Source organism: Poeciliopsis prolifica, unplaced genomic scaffold, assembly GCF_027474105.1.
Source record: "Poeciliopsis prolifica strain line A6 unplaced genomic scaffold, Auburn_PproV2 SCAFFOLD036, whole genome shotgun sequence".
NCBI lineage: Eukaryota > Metazoa > Chordata > Actinopteri > Cyprinodontiformes > Poeciliidae > Poeciliopsis > Poeciliopsis prolifica.
In genome coordinates this window covers 12,501-30,666 of record NW_026562411.1, presented here as the reverse complement: position 1 = coordinate 30,666, position 18,166 = coordinate 12,501, and the positions used below count along the sequence as shown (strand labels likewise).

At 42.9% G+C, this 18,166-nt stretch overlaps 1 pseudogene; it reads right to left on the bottom strand.

Moving 5' to 3' along the window:
- Nucleotides 1-785: 785 nt before the first annotated feature.
- LOC129374590 (inhibin beta B chain-like) lies at nucleotides 786-12,219 on the bottom strand (annotated as a pseudogene).
- Nucleotides 12,220-18,166: the final 5,947 nt, after the last annotated feature.

Below are 18,166 nucleotides of genomic sequence, written 5' to 3'. Positions count from 1 at the left end.
TGTCCCAAAGTAATAGGCGGTTTTGGTATCAAATCTGTATTGATAGTTTCTTTTAGTTTATTGTGTTTAGTTCAAAATGGCTTCCTTCTCACTGTGAGTGTGTTTCACTGCTGACTGATAAAGTGCCAGTAAACTTCATTTGTGTTTATTTCAATTTGATACAAAAGTTAATACTGGGAAAGAAATCATATCCCAACATACCGAGCTGACAGAGTGGAGATGTTTTATGTCTGGACCAGTGCAGGCAGAGACTAAAATGTGTTGCTTGTTTTCCTGGCAGGGATTTGAACCCCGCCCTTGTTTTTCGGAGGGTATCGTCCCAAAACGCCTTCCTGCTGGAAGGAACAGTCAGAAGGACAAAAACACAAGACACTCATTTTTTCATATTTTAAAATATTTAAGAAAACATTTATATTACATAAACTGGACTGGACACATTTATTTGACTCAATGAATCAAAATGAACTAAAAATAACTTTTATTAAATAGAAAAAAAAATATATAATTAAGATGAACAATGAAATGATGTTTATGTACAAAAAAAAGAATGGAAAAAGAGCTGGAAAATGAAAATCTGTCATCTGTCTATCATACCCTGATACAGTTAAAGGCCCTTTTCTACTTATTGAACAGTCACTAAACGGCCTGACAGTCTCAGTGGAATCTTGGCGTCTTTGGTTTCATTTATTTTGTAAAATACATCTGAAACTTATTTCAATTTAACTATATAAAAATAACTTTTCAATGGCAGTTTCTGTTTCGTTAATTCCGCAACTCAGTGCAAACATCACAACAATCATTCGCTTTGGAAAGCAAGCGAAAGATCACATTTCAAGTATTTTTAAACAGTTGAGGAGTAAAGAAATGATTTAAGGATAGAAAGAAGACGCAGAGTTCAGCCTATTGGAGCAAATTGATTATGGATTTTATGAAGTTCTACACATTGCATAGCTCATGTGGCACTTGCTCAGCAATCTGACAGGACACTCTGTACCCGAGGAAGGCATTTTGTACAAGTGCTATTCAGGGTGTGCATTTCAGTTCCTGCAAGTGCTGCACTGCACTGTGGTGACCAGTTTGGTGGAAACTAGTCTTTGAGTCTGTAGGCTGTCTTCTGTCAAGCCGCAGGGAGGGAGATCAGGCAAAGGCCACCTGTGAGACCTTTTCTTCGTCTGGATGTCCCTTCACCAGAAGTGATGTTATGTGGAAGCTGAGCAGCGGCTCAGCATCCAAACCTGTGACTGGCCTCCAGCATTAAGCGCTGCTTATCAGTTTCCACTAGGAAGGACAGTCAGACTACATCTGCCTGCGTAGTGGAGAAGTGCTGGCGTTCTGAATTGTATAAGGTGATGAACTGACAGTGCTTTAAGAAAACAAGTTTCTTTTGTGCTTTAAGTACTTAAGAAGGTTGGAGAAAGTCTGACACCAGTATGTCCACTGGTTGATCCTGTCTTTGTCTTTAAGCGCTTTAACAAACTTCATTCAGAGGAGATAATGGGCCATTAGTTTTTGACTAGAAATGGCAAACTAGACCAAGATGTGATTTGGTGAAAATAATTTGCTTGTCACCCCGTCACTGAACGCAGGAGTTCACTAAGTCGGAAAAAGACACGCTCTTTCGTCCCGACACACTCGTGTGGACACAACATCTAGGTTGTGTTTTCTGGATTAGAGCAGCTCTAGATATGGATAAATGGAGATGATGTTCTGCACAGAAAAGTCTTGCATGCACAGAATCTGCTGGGCAGACTCAAGCGCAGCCGCACTCCTCCACAATCATGTTGGGAACGTCCCGCTTCACGATGTTGTACTCGTCATCAAAGTAGAGCATGGACATGGTGCTGAGCTTGGTGGGGATGCAGCAGGAGTTCACCGAGCCCGGACTCATGCCTCTCATGCGGTACTGGTTAACCACTGCTGTGTGGAAGGACGAAGCTGAGGGACGCCCGCCATGTAGGCGGGGCAGCTTCCCTCACAGTAGTTTCCATAATAACCAGCCGGAGCAATGATCCAGTCGTTCCAGCCGATGAGACGGAAGTCGATGTAAAAAACTGCTGCCGGCAACATAACCCCCCGCTGGTGCCGTCACATTCCAGCCCCCGCTTCCGAATGCGGTGCTTCCCGTCCACCTGATGCGCACGCACCACCAGGAAGGGTCGGTGGGACGGGTCGCCCGGGTCCACCAGCACCGGAGTCACTCCGGACGCCTCGCACCCCTCGCAGTGCACCTCCAGGTCCTGTCTCCGGCTGCCCTTCCCAAACACGGCCCGCACCGCCTCCGAGAGCGGAAACGTGTGCCAGCCGCTGCGCTTCAGGTCCACGCGCTTCTCCACCAGAACCCAGCGGCCCGTTGCCTCGTTCCCCTCTGCAGCTCCGACCTCCTGGTAGTGAATTTTGACGGTGACCTTCCTCCGGAGGCCCTTCTCGGGTCCAGCAGGCAGCAGGCGGAGATACAGCCACAGGTTGGCCTGGGACACATGCAGGTTCTGGTGGCCCTCATTGGAGATCAGGAAGTACAGACGGGTTTAGCGTTTGTTTCTTCCTCTGTGGAAACAGAAGAGACAAAGCAGACGAATCAGTAACTTATCAACACACGGATGTAGGTAAAGATGAACATCACAACGGTAGATTCATCCACAACCTGAAAAATCGGACAACAAAGTCAAACAATAACATTCAGTCGATGAATTACTGCTTACTGTAGACAGACTGCCTGTAATTCTACAGCAATGCATTCTGGGTAATAAATACCATCTGCTGCACATGTGTGGAGAGCGTAAGACGTACCCGTTTCTGAAGTGCATGACAAACTTTTATCAGTGAAAAAATGTTTCAATCCCTTTAACACATGAGGCTGTATTATTATTTCAAATGAAGAAATGTGACCGAGTTCCAATCTGAACTGAAGAACTGGGATTCCTCATCTAGGGGTCAGAGGTCACATGTGGGGTTCGTCATGGTTCCATCCTAGGACTCCTCTCATTCAATATCTATATGATCCCACTGCATCCAGCGACAGCAGGACACAAAATGAGTTACACATTGTGATGTCACCAGGTGACCTTTGGCCCGATCACTGAACAGATACTGAGAACAAAGAAATGTGTGGATAAGACAAAACTCTGATCAGAAACAGAAGTTATTAAAGAAAACAATCTAGAGTTCTAGATCTAGAACTATAGAATTATAGATCTATAACTGTATTGTTTTACGTAAAGTACTTTAATCTGACTTTTTGCTGAAATGTGATACACAAATAAATTTGAATGATTAGTAACATTTTATATCAACTATTTATGTTGCTAAATTTGATTTGTTGCAGATGTCCAAACATCTGCAACAAAAAATGAATTTCCAGTTTTTATCTTCAATTTACATAGCCTTAAAAATAAAGTGTAGATGCAAAAGCTACTGAAATGATATCTGCAACCCTGCAGCATCACTTTCGACATTCCTAAATGTTTGTCCATATTATCATATTTTTATCCTGTAATAAAGTTTTTCTATTCTTGAATTTGTCCTGTCTCCTTTTGTATTTTTTTATCCAGCACACCTCACTAGACTTACTATGACATCCTGCGAGATTTTGTGGGATTTGAGTTTTTAAAAGTGGGCGGTTTTATTTTTTAAAAGTGATCGTTTGGTCTGGGAGAGCATGTGGTGGACAAGGAGTGTAGTGCTGCTACTGCTGCTTTAAATACTTTTAAGCCACTTGTTTTTCAGTTTTTATTATGATGAGCTCACTGACATGCTAAGATGTGCCTCTGTTCCAGAACAGCTGATTCAGAGGATCACATGACCTCTGCAGAGGCTGTTGATCACCACCGATTGAATCCAGCTGTGGCAGAAGAGAAACCCTGATCTAAACCTGCTGATTCAGTCTGTTGATCACTGGGTTAGTAACTGCTTAAACTGGACTATTGCTACTGGTTGGGATCGTTATATGGACATTTTTGAATGAATTTATTTCTAAATGTTTGAGGTTAATGGAAAATTGAACCAGTTACTTGATAGAAGATTATCCTGTATGCACGGTAAATAACTTTCCAACTACAGTACAAATCACCTTTTGCATTATTTTTCTGTCTCTGGTTTTGTTAAATCAACCTGATTTTACCTTAATGTTTTCTGATAAACAGAACTTTATTTTAAATATTGATTCCGTCACTTTAACGAGAGCAGCATCATAAATGCTGCATTCTGCTGCAGCATCATAAATGCTGCAGCTTGACGGGTGAATGTCATTGTGTATGTCGACTAACATTGACATAAATCTGAATGAATATGAGCGGGTCCTTATTAATATGACTGAGTGAACATGGGAGCCGAACGCTCTGTGATTCTTCCAGGACACTATTTCAGATCTCCACGTCTTTCAGAACGTTCTGATGTTTATGGTCTTTCTGCCTTCCTCCCTCTGCTCCGTGTTTCAGCTGCTGCTTTGGCCCAGAGCCGACCGACTGCAGGGAAACCACAGCAAGTGGCTTCATTAGGCGCCACGGCAGGAAAACATCGGGAGGCAAAGTGACGCCGACCCGAGTCGGAGCCGAGTCGGACCCGAGTCGGAGCCGAGTCGGAGCCGAGTCGGAGCCGGGTCGGCCCGTTTCCTGGTTCGTACGGAACCGGACTGGACCTCATGGATGCTGCTCTTCATGTTCTGACTGTCACCAGGAGTCAAATGTGTTGTTTGCAGATCTATTCCTCTTTTTTACATAAATGCTACGTTAATGGCAGGTTATTTTTTAAGTTTGTGTTAACACATTTTTTGGAAATACGGTAATATTAAATAATTATCAATAACATAATACGCAGCATCTGCCAATAAAATGAACACCAGTGAAGAAACTTTTAATGGCGCAGACCTGTCAGACCAAAACATGAATCAATATTGATTTCTTACGTCACTCAGTATAAAATCAAGTTCAATGTGGCTGTTGATCCACATTCAGATGATGGTTGAATCAACATTGATAGTGTCAGTTATGATGGAAACGTTGATTCAACATGTGAATCACTGTTTCAATTCTGTTTCAATGTAGATTCAATGTTTCTCTCATTTTGTGCTTTCTGGGTATGAACTAATCACCAGAGATGATTTTTTAGGGTTAGTTAGTGCTGTAAAAATATGCTATTCTACTTTTGAACATGTCTTTTGTGTAAGAACAGAAAATGAACATTTCTGACTTGCACTGCTAACCATGGGCGTAAATCCCAGAAGATTGGGTGCATCTAAACTAACAACCCTCCAGTATGTAAATACTTCCACATTTTATTTCTTTTCACAAGTTAATGTTAACTATTGTTAATGTTTCTTCCTTTTGAAGGAAGAAACATTAACAAAAATCAGACTGCAGTTCATTATTTCATTACTTTGGCTGATTTATGATAAACTGCCTCGTTATGCTTTAAATCAAAATTAGCTAAACTTCTACGTTGCTTTCATGGACTTGACCCTGTTTTGTTAAAGTCAGCAAATATCTGATTACATTAAACCTTTAACTCTTCCATTGATAAGCAGAGACTGAAACTGGAGGGGCTAGATTTGAATTTTATTTTCATTCTATGGGTCTCAGCGGTTTGTTTATTGAGAAAAACAAATTTGTTATAAATCACCAGTAGTCACTTTTGGTCCTGCAGGTTGAACACATTAACAACATTTTAAGCCATGTTACATTTCCTGTAACTTTTCTGACACTCCAAAGTTAAGCTTAAGAAATGTTCTTGTTTATTGTCCCCCGATGGAGAGATAGGATGGACTCCCTTGCTGCTAACGGCACTAAAGAGTAAAACAAATAGCAAACTTCAGTTTTAAACTTTCAACTAAAATAATAATTGCTTGTGTCTGATGTGACTCTCAGGACAAATCTCTGAAAATACCCGTCCCATGTGAGTGCACAAATGTAACCTGTCACAGCCAGTCCATGCTGAACATTTTGTAACAAAGTTTTTCACGTTTTCTGACACTATTGATCAGGGATGCCACAATAAGTCACAGCAACAGCATCAATAGTCAACGCAACCACATTCAACCAACTGCACTCACAGATGCACATGCATTCTTACACTGATATGCAAATGAGTGTGTATCATTTAGCTCACTGCCTTGCTCAGGGGCACATTGACATTTGGCAGGAGAAAGCTGGAATATAATCCACAGCGTTTGGATCTTTCCTTTCAGCCACAGTGGCGTTCGGTACGGATGAGGGTTCGTTTATTGTTGAATGTGACTGAACAAAAATATCATGTCTTACTAAACCCTGGCTTTTTAGGTAAGGATGCAGCATTACATAAAAACTCTGAAGTTTTTTGACATTATGACCAGAGGTTACATTTATTTAAGTAACTTAACTTTAAATATATAAATATATGTAAAATAGTTTTTCTCCATTAAAACTATTATTTTAAGGAAGATGATGGGAGTTCATCCTGCGATCGGTAGGTTGTTGGTTCAATTCCCACTCTATCTGCCTTTGCTGTGTCCTTGACAACGACGCTCCACCCGCCTCGCCTGCTGTGGTCAGAGAGCCCAGCAGGGGGCGTCGGTGCATGGCGCCCTGGCCTGTGCCAGACTGCCCCAGGGCAGCTGTGGCTACTGTTGAGTAGGTGACCACCATCAGAACTGGAACCATTGATTTCATTAAAACCATGTGAGTGTCCAGAGAAGCGCTTTTTTAGTCTGATTTCATTTTAGATGAAAATTCTTTAAGTCAAGTATCATTTTGGCAAACCCTAAACCGACACATGTAGGTGAGGTGATCCACTGATCCACTGGGAATTGAAGTCAGGATCTTCTTGCTGTGACTTGGTTGGGAAAGTGCTGTGTCAAAGGAACATGGAAATTAATGATACCTCTCAAATATCTGGGCCTTTTATGTGGAGACTTTCTGCACATTCAAAACTCCTAAAAGTTGTTGTGATGCCTTTTCCATCCGAACCTACAGACATTTTTCAAATATGACACAATAAGGTAGCAGTTAAGATCCTCACATACAAAGTGCCAAACAATTCGTTTAGGTCTCAGTGCAGCATGATGTAAAGCAAGCTTTATTCTGTGACTTTTCACAAAGACACACACACTTACACACCAACACATGCTGACACAGAAGACTTTATAAAGGCCTCTGCTTTGTCCCATAAGGTTTGCTCTCTCTGTTCACTTTCTATCACTGCATCAGGTGACGTCTGCAGCAGCTTCTGATAGGTCAGTTCTGACCGGCCGGTTCTGGGATCAAGCCCAGTTGGCTTCAAGTCTTCCACTGAACCTGACAGGACCAAAAAGGAGAGGGAGGAGATCAGAGGGGAGCAAAGTGGGGGGTGTTGGTGGACACGGTCAGAGTCTGTGGGGGGTTCATTGAGTTCGCTAAAAACCCACCCATCACTGCATCCTTCCAGGGAGAGCGCTGGAGAGTGACAGGGCTGCGCTGTACATGAGGCTCCAGGAGACAGACACGCCGCAGCAACGCATTCAAACTTCTCCAGCAAAAAGCACCAAGAGGCAAAAAATAAGAGGCATTTACATGACACTGGCTACTTTCTGCAACAGCACAATAAAGAGATCCAGGGTGTCCAAAGGTGACACGCAGCACTGTTTTGGCTCTTTTTCTTGTTCACCAACTTAATGATGTCTCCCAAATGACCCTGAGGGAACTTGAAAGGTTTCTATTTCAGGAGTTTTGGTACAATGTGCCCATGCAGCGCCTTTCAAAGCAGTTAAATGACTTTGTTTGCTGACTGATTAGTGTGTGTCAGTGTCAACAGGTGGCCACCAAAGACGGGCCCCTCATCCTCTTTAAACTGCCTCTTCCTCCTGTAAACCACAGCTTTACATTCACAAAGAGACCTGTTCAGACCAGCTCTCCTCTCTCAGGCACCACAGCCAGACTGGACTACTTTAAACACACATCTGCATCCATCCATGCATATTTACACACACCCATCCTGGAAGCAGGGAACAATATATATCAAACAGCCTGGACTATGGCTGTGGGATGAGAAGCACAAAGCAAAGTGAATACATGGCTGACAGAAAGGAGTCAGCTGAACAGCAGCTCATGCCTGGAAACATTGTAAACACCCCTCAGGGGTACAAAGTAAGTAACCTTCCCTCTTTCAGCGCAGAGCCTCCTTACGTGTCTCAACAGCTCTGAGCTGAGAAAAACGGGCTCTGCAGCGCAACCAAGTCATAAACATGAAGGGAGTGAGGACGGATGCTGTTTTTGTACCTAAACAGACTTTACTCTCCACACAGCCTCAAGCAATGAAGTACATTTAAATAGTGCAATCATTTTGTAACAGCGTCTGCTAAAAAAACAAAACAAAAAAACAACAACTAATGAATTTTAATTCAACTTTGATTTGAAGTCCCCAAGAACTTTTTTGAAAACATTGCTAATTACAAACAAGTCAATAATTTCCTTTCCCAGTAACGTTCGGGTTTATTTTTCTTTTTTTAATGCGGTTCTTGTTCCATCCAGCCTCACAAACAACAAGGTGCTGGCCCCAACACGCCTCACCTGACCTGCGCAGGAGAGGAAGTTGTCAGTGATGATCAGGGACACCTGGGTGGGCTTGGGATGCTAAGGAGCCGCTCCAGCGTGTCTCCACCTGCACCTCCTTGCTGAGGGTGAAGCAGAGCTGAGAGCTACTGTGGAGGGAGAACGTAGCCTAAGATTGGTCTCTTCAAATCCCCGAAGGCCCAGGCATGGCTGTCAGATACACGGAGTTCAGTTTATTCTTAGGAAACTGATTCGAAACACAAAGAGGCAGATCAGCTCATCCAGACAGCAACACCAGTACAGAAGTAGAAGAATAAAGTCTTCCAGATTCACAACTTTCATTTCAAAGTCATGTTACAAATTAAGAAAGAAAATTTATTCAACATGTCACTTAGAAAAATCAGAAATAATCTGACAGTAGAAGCTTCAAAATGCTGAAATGCCAAAATTCATTCTTATATAACTTATTGTTTGATTAGCTGGACCAGATGTCAACCAATAAACTTTATAAGCAGACATTGAAAACTGGATAAACAATAATATTTGATCTTTTTGACTTGGGACATATCTGTACATACCACCACTGCCTTTTCAAAAGGTTTTTTTCAAATAAAATTAAATAAACCTGTAAATTCTGATTCAAGAGAAACTCCTCTGGTCAGTCTGAGCATCAAACTCTTGGTATAAAGTACCATAAAAATGTGAAAACATGTAACTGTACCTTTTAGAAAACCATGTAAACAGTGACTCTGAAGCAAAGTTGCATTAGTGTTTCAAAATAACAATTAGAATTGCCAATCTGTTTTCATCATAATCAATTCTTTCTCAATATGCAAGTTAGTGATTTCATTTTTTTTGACTTTCCCATAAAAATGAGCCCTTGTGGCTAAATCTGGCATATTTACATGACTGTTTAGTTTACTCGTAGTGATCAAAATGCATTGCCTCTTGTTAAATAAATTCAAATTTAAAACACTTTATAAGACAAAAAGCCTTCAACCTGTGTCAAAAAAATCAAACAATCAAACAATCCAACACACTCCAGTCATGTAGAAAGATTGAATTGCAGCTACCTCCAATTCAATCCATCACATGTAGGAAAAAAAATCACTCATCAGAAACAGAAACCAGAGCAGAATAAGTGTCAATCTGCAACAACCGGGTCGGGGTGGAGAAGACGTACGAAGAACAAGGAAAACAAAATAACCAAACCGGAATACTTTCTGCCCTTCACTGGTCAGACCCAAAAGTCTCTAAGGGCTGAAACTCGCTTCCCCAGAAATTCCCCAGACAGGAAAGTTGCTGATATTTCACAAAAAAACTTAGATAAGAATATATAGACAAGTTCAAATAGCTGAACTGAATCTGCGGCGCTGAGGCACAGACTGCGCCATGACTGACATCTTCTCATGAAAAACATGGTCTTGGGATAAGGCCTGATCCTTTGGATGAACCAGTAATGACCTCCTATAATGAAGTCTTAAGTCTGAATGTTTCATGGGGTTCAAAGAGCTAAAAGGGGCAATTGAGAAGTTCGGAGCTGAACTTCTCTGCTGACCTCTCTCGTTCACCTCTTTCCCTCTCTTGTGCTTCTCGCTCCGCTCCTGTGAATACGGGACATCGAATCCCTCAGCAAAGACACATGGGTGCAATGCAGGGTAAAAAGGAAGATTGGCATCGGCTCACCTCACCTGCTCCAGTGCCTTTTGGCAAAGCCCTAACCACTGCAAACCGCAAAGACGTCACAAAGACGCCACAGTTCAGCCTTTGCTGTGGGGAGGCAGAGGACTCCAGCTGACCTCTGAGCTCCATATGAACACAAAGCGAGTGAAACACCTATCCACATCCATCTGTTGGCTAAACAGTTGCCCCCTCAGCCAACCTTGCCCAAAACCAAGCCTGCGCCCTGGCCTCAGAGCATCGTGGAGACCCCAGAACTGGGCCGTGCCCCGGCTGGCAGCATCCCATCTGAGGAGAGGAGGGATTTGGGCCAACTGGCCATGAGGCAGATGGGGTCCAGGGCAGAAGGGACCCAAGCCAGTTTTATGGTACAATGCCACACAAAGGCTCAAAGGTGTGAGGAAGAATAGAGCTCAGGGAAAGAAAAACTCAAGAAGAATCAAAGGAGGCCAACAAACCTTTAGAATGACAAAAGCGTTCTTTTCAACGCTACAATATTTGCACGCACGCACACAAACACACACACACACACACACACACACACACACACACACACACACACACACACACACACACACACACACAATTACCCCATCAGCACACCCCCTCCAGTACAACACTGCAGGATCTCATATATCTCATGCATTATTCCAAGCAAATTCTTTTGTTTGCCTACTTTTTCCTTCTATCTCTGACACGATGTGTTCAGCAGGAACACTTCACACTCTTCTAATAATTGCCTGGCTTTTGTTCTCCTGTCAGGAAAGCATTCAGATCATTCCTACTGGCAATGCAGGAGCTCACAGTTCATTCAGACTAATTGTAGCAGCCAGCCAGCGGGAAATTAGCTGGCTCTGGGTCCATGTTGGTGCCTTTAATTACAAGTTTTCTTTCCTGTAAACTAATAGTTTGTGTCAAACACACTGTTCTGCCAGAGCTGGCTGACAATTAGTGGATACGTAGGTAACAGAAGATTTTAGTTGTGCCTGGGACTGAGCAAGAGTCTTTGCACTTCAGACAATTAGTTAGATTCCCCTGAAAGGAAGGAGAAACGGCCAATTGAAGGACTTGGTGTTTATGTGAAGTGCTATCCATGCACTGCTCTGCTGAGTGGGAGCAGAACTTCAGAGATGAAATTTGATTCAGAGCTTTTGCATCCTCTGCTTAGCACATCAAGGTAATTTAAGGACCTGGCTTTAGTTTGATTTCATTTTGATTTTCATCAGACTAAAACAGGGGGATTTAGAAGCAGTCACTGGATTTACAGGAGGGAGCGGTGATGTAATAAGAGGATGAAAATGATGACTCCACGCGATCTCATTAGTTTATGGCCGTTTGAAAGTGTTGTTGTGACTGGCTGATCCATTGTGTCCATAACCCAGACAGGATTAAGCCTTGGAAATAAAATGTAATCCTTTAGGATGGATGTTGGGTCATTACTTCACCTGTTGCACGACTTTCATGAAATAAAGGTGAGGGGGTTCACGTAGGGGTCGAGTCAGACATGCGCAATGAATGATTATTACCTGATTCTGCAAAGCTGATGATCTCCGAGGTTTCTCCCTGAACGTCGTTGCTGAAGGCGGCCTGGCCGTCAAAGTTGGGAATCTCCACCCGGCCGTCCTCACGCACTTTGCCGGCGTGCAGCCTCCGCAGCGCTGTCACCATGGCTGCTTTCGGGATGGGGTGCGTGATGTTCGGCCTGTCCCGCATCTGCAGACGATTCAGGATGTGCCGCTTCACCGCCTCCACGAAGTCGATGTTCACCCGCTCCGACTGATCCGGCGCCCTGAGGCCGCAGGAGGCGCACACTCCCGGGATGAGCTCGGAGTGTCCGTGGCGCTCAGAGTGCTGCTGCGCACGTACACGCGCACGCAACCAATGACAACGCCAAACTGTATAAGCCCATCGTGCCTCCAAGCTTTAGTTCAAATAAGAATATAGGCTTAATGAATTGACTCACACAAATGAATTAAAGCTACATTCAGCTCACACGTTTGCAAGTCCCGGGGATCATGAACCGCTGCTCCAGCAGACACTTGCAGAAATCCACACACATTCCCAAACATGCAGAAGAGCCGCAGAAACTGAGACTAACGTTGTCCAGTCGATGAGCTGCGCCTGGTCCAACACTGCCTGAAATATTGCGCCAGATTAAAGTTCATGTCGCTCACACCGCCTTCACTTGATGATCTGTCAAATCAGCGCGCAGCAGAGAAACGGACTCGCCACGCGTCCGGTCGGCTCTCACATCCAGCAGCTCAGTCAGTCGGAGGCGTCTGCAGCCGCTCCGTCTGTCCCGAGTGTTTTGTGTGCGCGCACACACGTGAGGATTTCCACCCACAGGAGGGACAATCGCGACATCTTCAGTCCCACTTTCATTATCCTCCGGCCACGCAGAAGTTGCGTCATGAACCTGCTGACAGCCTCACTTTTTCCCTTCAGTCTTTTCCGCTTTTCTTTCTGTTGCTGCGGATGCAGGAGCAACTAAGTTGTCGTTGTTTCCAGACTGTAAAAGTCGAGCCTCTCGTTCAATACAGTTTAACATCATTAGAAAAACTCACTGCATCTCCTGGAAGTGTTTCCAGCTTTCAAACAGCATGCGTTTTCCACTTTTAACTTCTTTTATTTATAGTACATTAAACTTCAGAGGTTTGGACGTTTTAATCAAAGAAATTGCGCCACCTGTTGGCAGAAATAAATGACTCCTTGTCAGGGGAATTTTCATCCAGTCGTTGTAACTTGTGACCTTTGAAATAGTTTTAATCTACAGCTTTGCTAGTTTTCCACTCATGTTTTAATTTGTTGCGTCTCTCTGGGATAAAATCAGGATTGTGTTTAGAAAGTATATTCATGATCTAATCATACATAAAAGTGCATAGTATAAAATTCAGTATTATAAATCCAATGTGTAAAATAGTCTGATTGCAATGAAGCTGTTTCTTCCATAACTTTATTTATTTATTTATGCATAAATTAAAGGTTTAGTTATGCAGACAACATATTCTGATTAAATATTGATGAATGCAGTCCGTATCGTCTTTGAAAACTATAAACGGACAAATGTATTTTTTGAAAAGCTTCATGTAAGATAGATTTTATTAATGCATATTAACCCCCTAAAAAGGAATCCCTTATGATTTTGATATTTAGCCGTTTTTGAAAATATGACATTTTGTCATGATGGGTCTGAGTTTCTTTCCCCACATTCAGACCACCACCAGGGAACAGCTGATCACATCAACACAGTTTATTTGAACAATGAGGAAAAGTGAGACTGTAGTTCTTGTCCTTGGGGTTGGCAGCCAGAAGAGCAGTGAGAAAGAGATGGTGAGTTTGAGGGCGTCGGAAAGTGGAAACTCAGGAAGAATCAGACCGATCTTACTTGAGATGAAGCTCGACTTCTGCCAGCAGGGCGATGCCGTGGTTTCCAGGGTTTGGTCTGGTGTCCTTGAAGCGATCCGGGACTCGGTTCTATGCAGGTAGCCGTAGAGGCTGCGGCAGAGGGCGGACAGGTAAGGTCGGGTGTGGAGGCTCGAGGAGCGAAGCGACGGCCGGCTGAGAATCCAGGAACGGTTTATTGGAGATCTGCAGAGGCAAGGAAGGAACTCGGGCAACCAGGGGGAAGCGATCCACGGCGTCACGAGGGGAGAAATCCAGAAAGACAGAAATCAGGCTTCACAAGGAAACACCTGAGAGAGGCAACAAGGATTAATTAGTAGAAGTAATTTCAGAGATAGCGCTGAGCGCTAGCTCAGAGGGCCGCAGAGTACCATTACTGGCAAAACTCAGGCAACCAAGAGTTCTTCTTCTTCTTCTTCTATAGGTTTTCTGGCACTTTGCAAACTTTGTGCATTACCGCCATCAACTGGACGGAGACGTAATTCAGAAATTCGTTTTTCCTATTAGTCTTCAAATCTTAAAATAACTAAATTATGTACATGTTTATACATTCAGACACATACAAACTAAATCCTCTCAGCTAATTTTGTATCTTTTAAATATTTAATAAGTGCTCGAATTATATCATTTGATTGCTGCTTCCCTAATAAATTATCCATATTTATTGACCATCACCCTTTCCAATTCTTTTCTGTATTTTATATATTTTCTATAACAAATCAACACATGTCCTTGTGTTTTCCTGCAATAAGAACAATCAACTGATGGATGTTTTCTTATTATTTCAAACCACTATTTAAACTAGTGCCCAACACTCAACCTGTTAATCCATATTTCCTCTCTCTCATTTATTATAAATATTATTTCTCATGATTACCTCCTTCTGTATTTTATGTAAATTTCTTCCTCTTTCTTCTAAATTCCATCTCTCCTGCCATATATTATTTATTTTATCTTTAATAATTACTTTTATTTTTCCTCTACTTAGTGGGACATTATATTCAGTTTCTCTTGCCTTAACTGCTTCTTTAGCCAATTTATCTATTTTTTCATTACCTAACAATTCTTTTATGTGCTGGAACCCAAGTGAATTGAATACTTATCTGTTGTTGCTTTATACTATACATCAAATAAGTAACTTCCTCTAAAAGATCTTGACGGCTCTCAGATTTAATGCTGGTTAAGCAACACATTGAATCTCAGCAGATGAGCCTCACTAGGCTTCACCTAAATAATTGCCAACAAAAAATTGATAGATTATCTGTTCTTCTTTTTCTAACAACTTTTTGTTTTGAAATATAAACTGCTACTCTTGTTTCACCATTTTCCTCTTTTGATGCACAGATAATCTATCAATTTTTTGTGTCATACTTTCATGCTTTATTTATAAATTCTGCTGAATAATTTGATACAAATCTCCACAGGACTGATCTATATTTTTCGGTTTCTAAATTTACTATCAGAATTTTAATTAACCATAGAGCAATTTTAGAGTTACAATTTTACGCATGCTGTATGATTTATCTCCATATGATCTGCAGAAATATTTCCCTTCCATCCAAAACTCATGATGTTATGGCCATATTCTCAACATTCTCTGAATACCTGTTTATTGGCTCATTTTTCTCCAGCCCTTGTAATTTAACCAATAATTTGCTGACTAAGTCTAGTGGCATTTCCTCCAGTAATAACCTGAAGAGCAGGAATTGGAGACGTTCTAAAAGCCTCAGCACTTTAGCTTGGATTCTATCTAAATGTATTAGCTGACTTATAAACAAAACATCCATAGTCCAACACAGAACAAATTAAAACATCATATATTTTTTTCAAAGATCTGCTTGATGACCCCAAATCATTCCCTGACAAAATATTAATACCTTTTATACATTTATCAATAATCATCTGTACATATAGTCTTATGTTGACAATGTTGTTGTTAATAATTTATCACTTAAAATTTTATTTTAATTTGTTTCACTGTGATGTTGTATTAAAAAGTGTACGTTTTATAGTGTTGTAATTGCTCTAACCCTAACCCTCTCCAGTCAAAGTTCACTATAACTTTCAATTCTGTTGCTGCCATTGAAGTTTTTGTTTTGTCTTCTGCTGATAATTTTTCATCAGCAGAAGACAACATTTGTTTCTTCAGTTGACCAAACATAGGAGACAATTTTCCTTTCACACTTTGGCTTTCAGCATGTGTGAACTGTTTGGTCCAAAGGCCAAGGCATTTGACCTTCATTTCAGTGGAGGACATTTTGTGTGAGTTCAACCCAAATAATCCTCCTCTTTGGGCTGCTTGCTGTTTCTTTTATCGTCCACTAGATGGAGGCATAGCCATGTCAGGTGAAATCTGCATCACTGTTTCAGCTATTTTCAACTTTAGAATTGCTTCCTGTTCTATAAAGATAGCCGAAATGAAACACAATGTTTGTGGATTAGAGTTCAGAACGTGGAACATATTAAGAGGTCAGATTCCTTTTGCAAGATTCTATAAAGCCATTTCACTACCTCTGAGGTAGTGAAATGGCTTTATAGGGAGGGCAAAAACTACCTGCATAATTGTAATTATGGAGGGACAGTTTGATATTTGGATTTGTTTTGCAATGAAGCCAAGCCAAGCAGTACATCACAGCAAAGTGGAGATTTGGAAGCAACCTCCCATGTGGATCTGGACAATAAATGTTGGTTATTATATGGGATGAAAACCTCTTAACATGTTTCATACACAGTCAATCAATCAATCAAATTTTATTTGATTAGCACATTCAGCAGCAAGGCATTTCAAAGTGCTTTACATCATAACACAAAAACACAAAGTCATGCATCATGGAGTAAACAGTACATTGTTACATATTACATTTCAAATAAAATTCTAAACAGGTGTGTTTTTAGTTGAGATTTAAAGAAAGTCAGGGTTTTCTGCTGTTTAACAGTTTTCTGGAAGTTTGTTCCAGATTTTTGGTGCATAGATGCTGAAAGCTGCTTCTCCTCTCTTGGTTCTGGTTCTGGGGATGCAGAGCAGAACCAGAACCAGAACCTGAGAGTCTGGAAGGTTGATACAACAACAGCAGATCTTTGATGTATTGTGGTGTTAAACCGTTCAGTGATTTATAAACTAACAACAGTATTTTAAAATCTATTCTTTGAGCTACAGGGAGCCAGTGGAGGGACTTTAAAACTGCTGTTATGTCTCTATCTTCCTGGTTTTAGTGAGAACAGGAGCAGCAGCTTCTGGATCAGCTGCAGCTGGAGGATTGATTTGTTGGACAGGCCTGTGAAGACGCTGTTACAATAATCAATGAGACTAAAGATAAACGCATGGATGAGTTTCTCTAGATCTGGCTGAGACATTAGTCCTCTAATCCTGGAGATGTTCTTCAGGTGATAGAAGGCCGACTTAGTAATCGTCTTTATGTGGCTCGCAAGGTTCAGGTCTGAGGTCGTCACTACTCCCAGGTTTCGGCCTGATCGCTAATTTTTAGTTGTAATAACTGAAGCTGTGCATTGACTTTAGATTGTTCCTCTTTAGGTCTAAAAATAATGACTTCAGTTTTGTTTTAGTTCAGCTGGAGAAAGTTTTGTCTCATCCACACATTTATCTGTTCTAAGCATTTATTCAGTGATTGGATGGGGTTAGCGGAACCGCCCCTTGGGTCACGCGGATGGGGTGAGCGGACCCCCCTGAGCGGACCCCCCCTGAGTGAACCACCCTGGCCCCCCTGGTCCTCCCCGGTCCCCCACCCAAAACCCCCCCGGCCCGGCACGGGCCGGACCCCCCGCTGGACGACCCCCTCCGCGTCCACAGCCCAAGTCCCATCCGCCTAGCTCCAGGGCGGAGAGGGGGCTGGCCGGTCCCCAGTGCCCGGTCAGGGCCTCCCCCTTCGTGGGGAGACCTGAGCCCCCCCTCCCTGTCCAGAACCCCCCCGATTCTCTGTCACCCAGGGCTCCGAATATTCGGGCCGAATATCCACGCCGGGGCGAATTCTCGGTCCGATTCCCCAGGCCGAATCCCTGGTCTGGATCCCCGGGCCGATTCCGCAGGCCACCAGGCCTTTACCTGCGAAGGCTCACACTCCGGGCCTTCGCAGGTGCAGTCCTGAACCTTTTCAAAGTCCCTATGCCTTACCAGGGCCGCAGAAAGGCATACATAGCATTGCCCTCCCTTGACACCCGCTTAAGCCCCGCCCAATAGTGGAAAACGGTACACCTTCCGTAAAACCCCACTGGCGGGATTATAGGTGAGAGCTTTTGAAGACCACATGGCCCGGAAGAAGAGCGGATTTTCGGCCGTGGACCCCTCCAGGGGCCTTCGCTGGCATCAGATGAGAAGGTAGGTTGGTAATTTATTGGGTTTTCGGCCATTTTTGATCGTTTTTCCCCGCTCACGGTTCTATTTGTGTAGGAGCTCTCCAAGTCGATGGATCTACCTGGCGATTGGCTGGCGGGCACTGGGCGCTCTGGTGAGTCTTTCCTGGGCTGCATCAGTCTGTGGACGGCTCCCTGGTCCGTCTGGAGCTCCGTGGAAGCTCTGCCCCGGGGCTGGCTGGAGCCAAGCCGAACGCATTGCACTGTGAGCGGGTTACGGC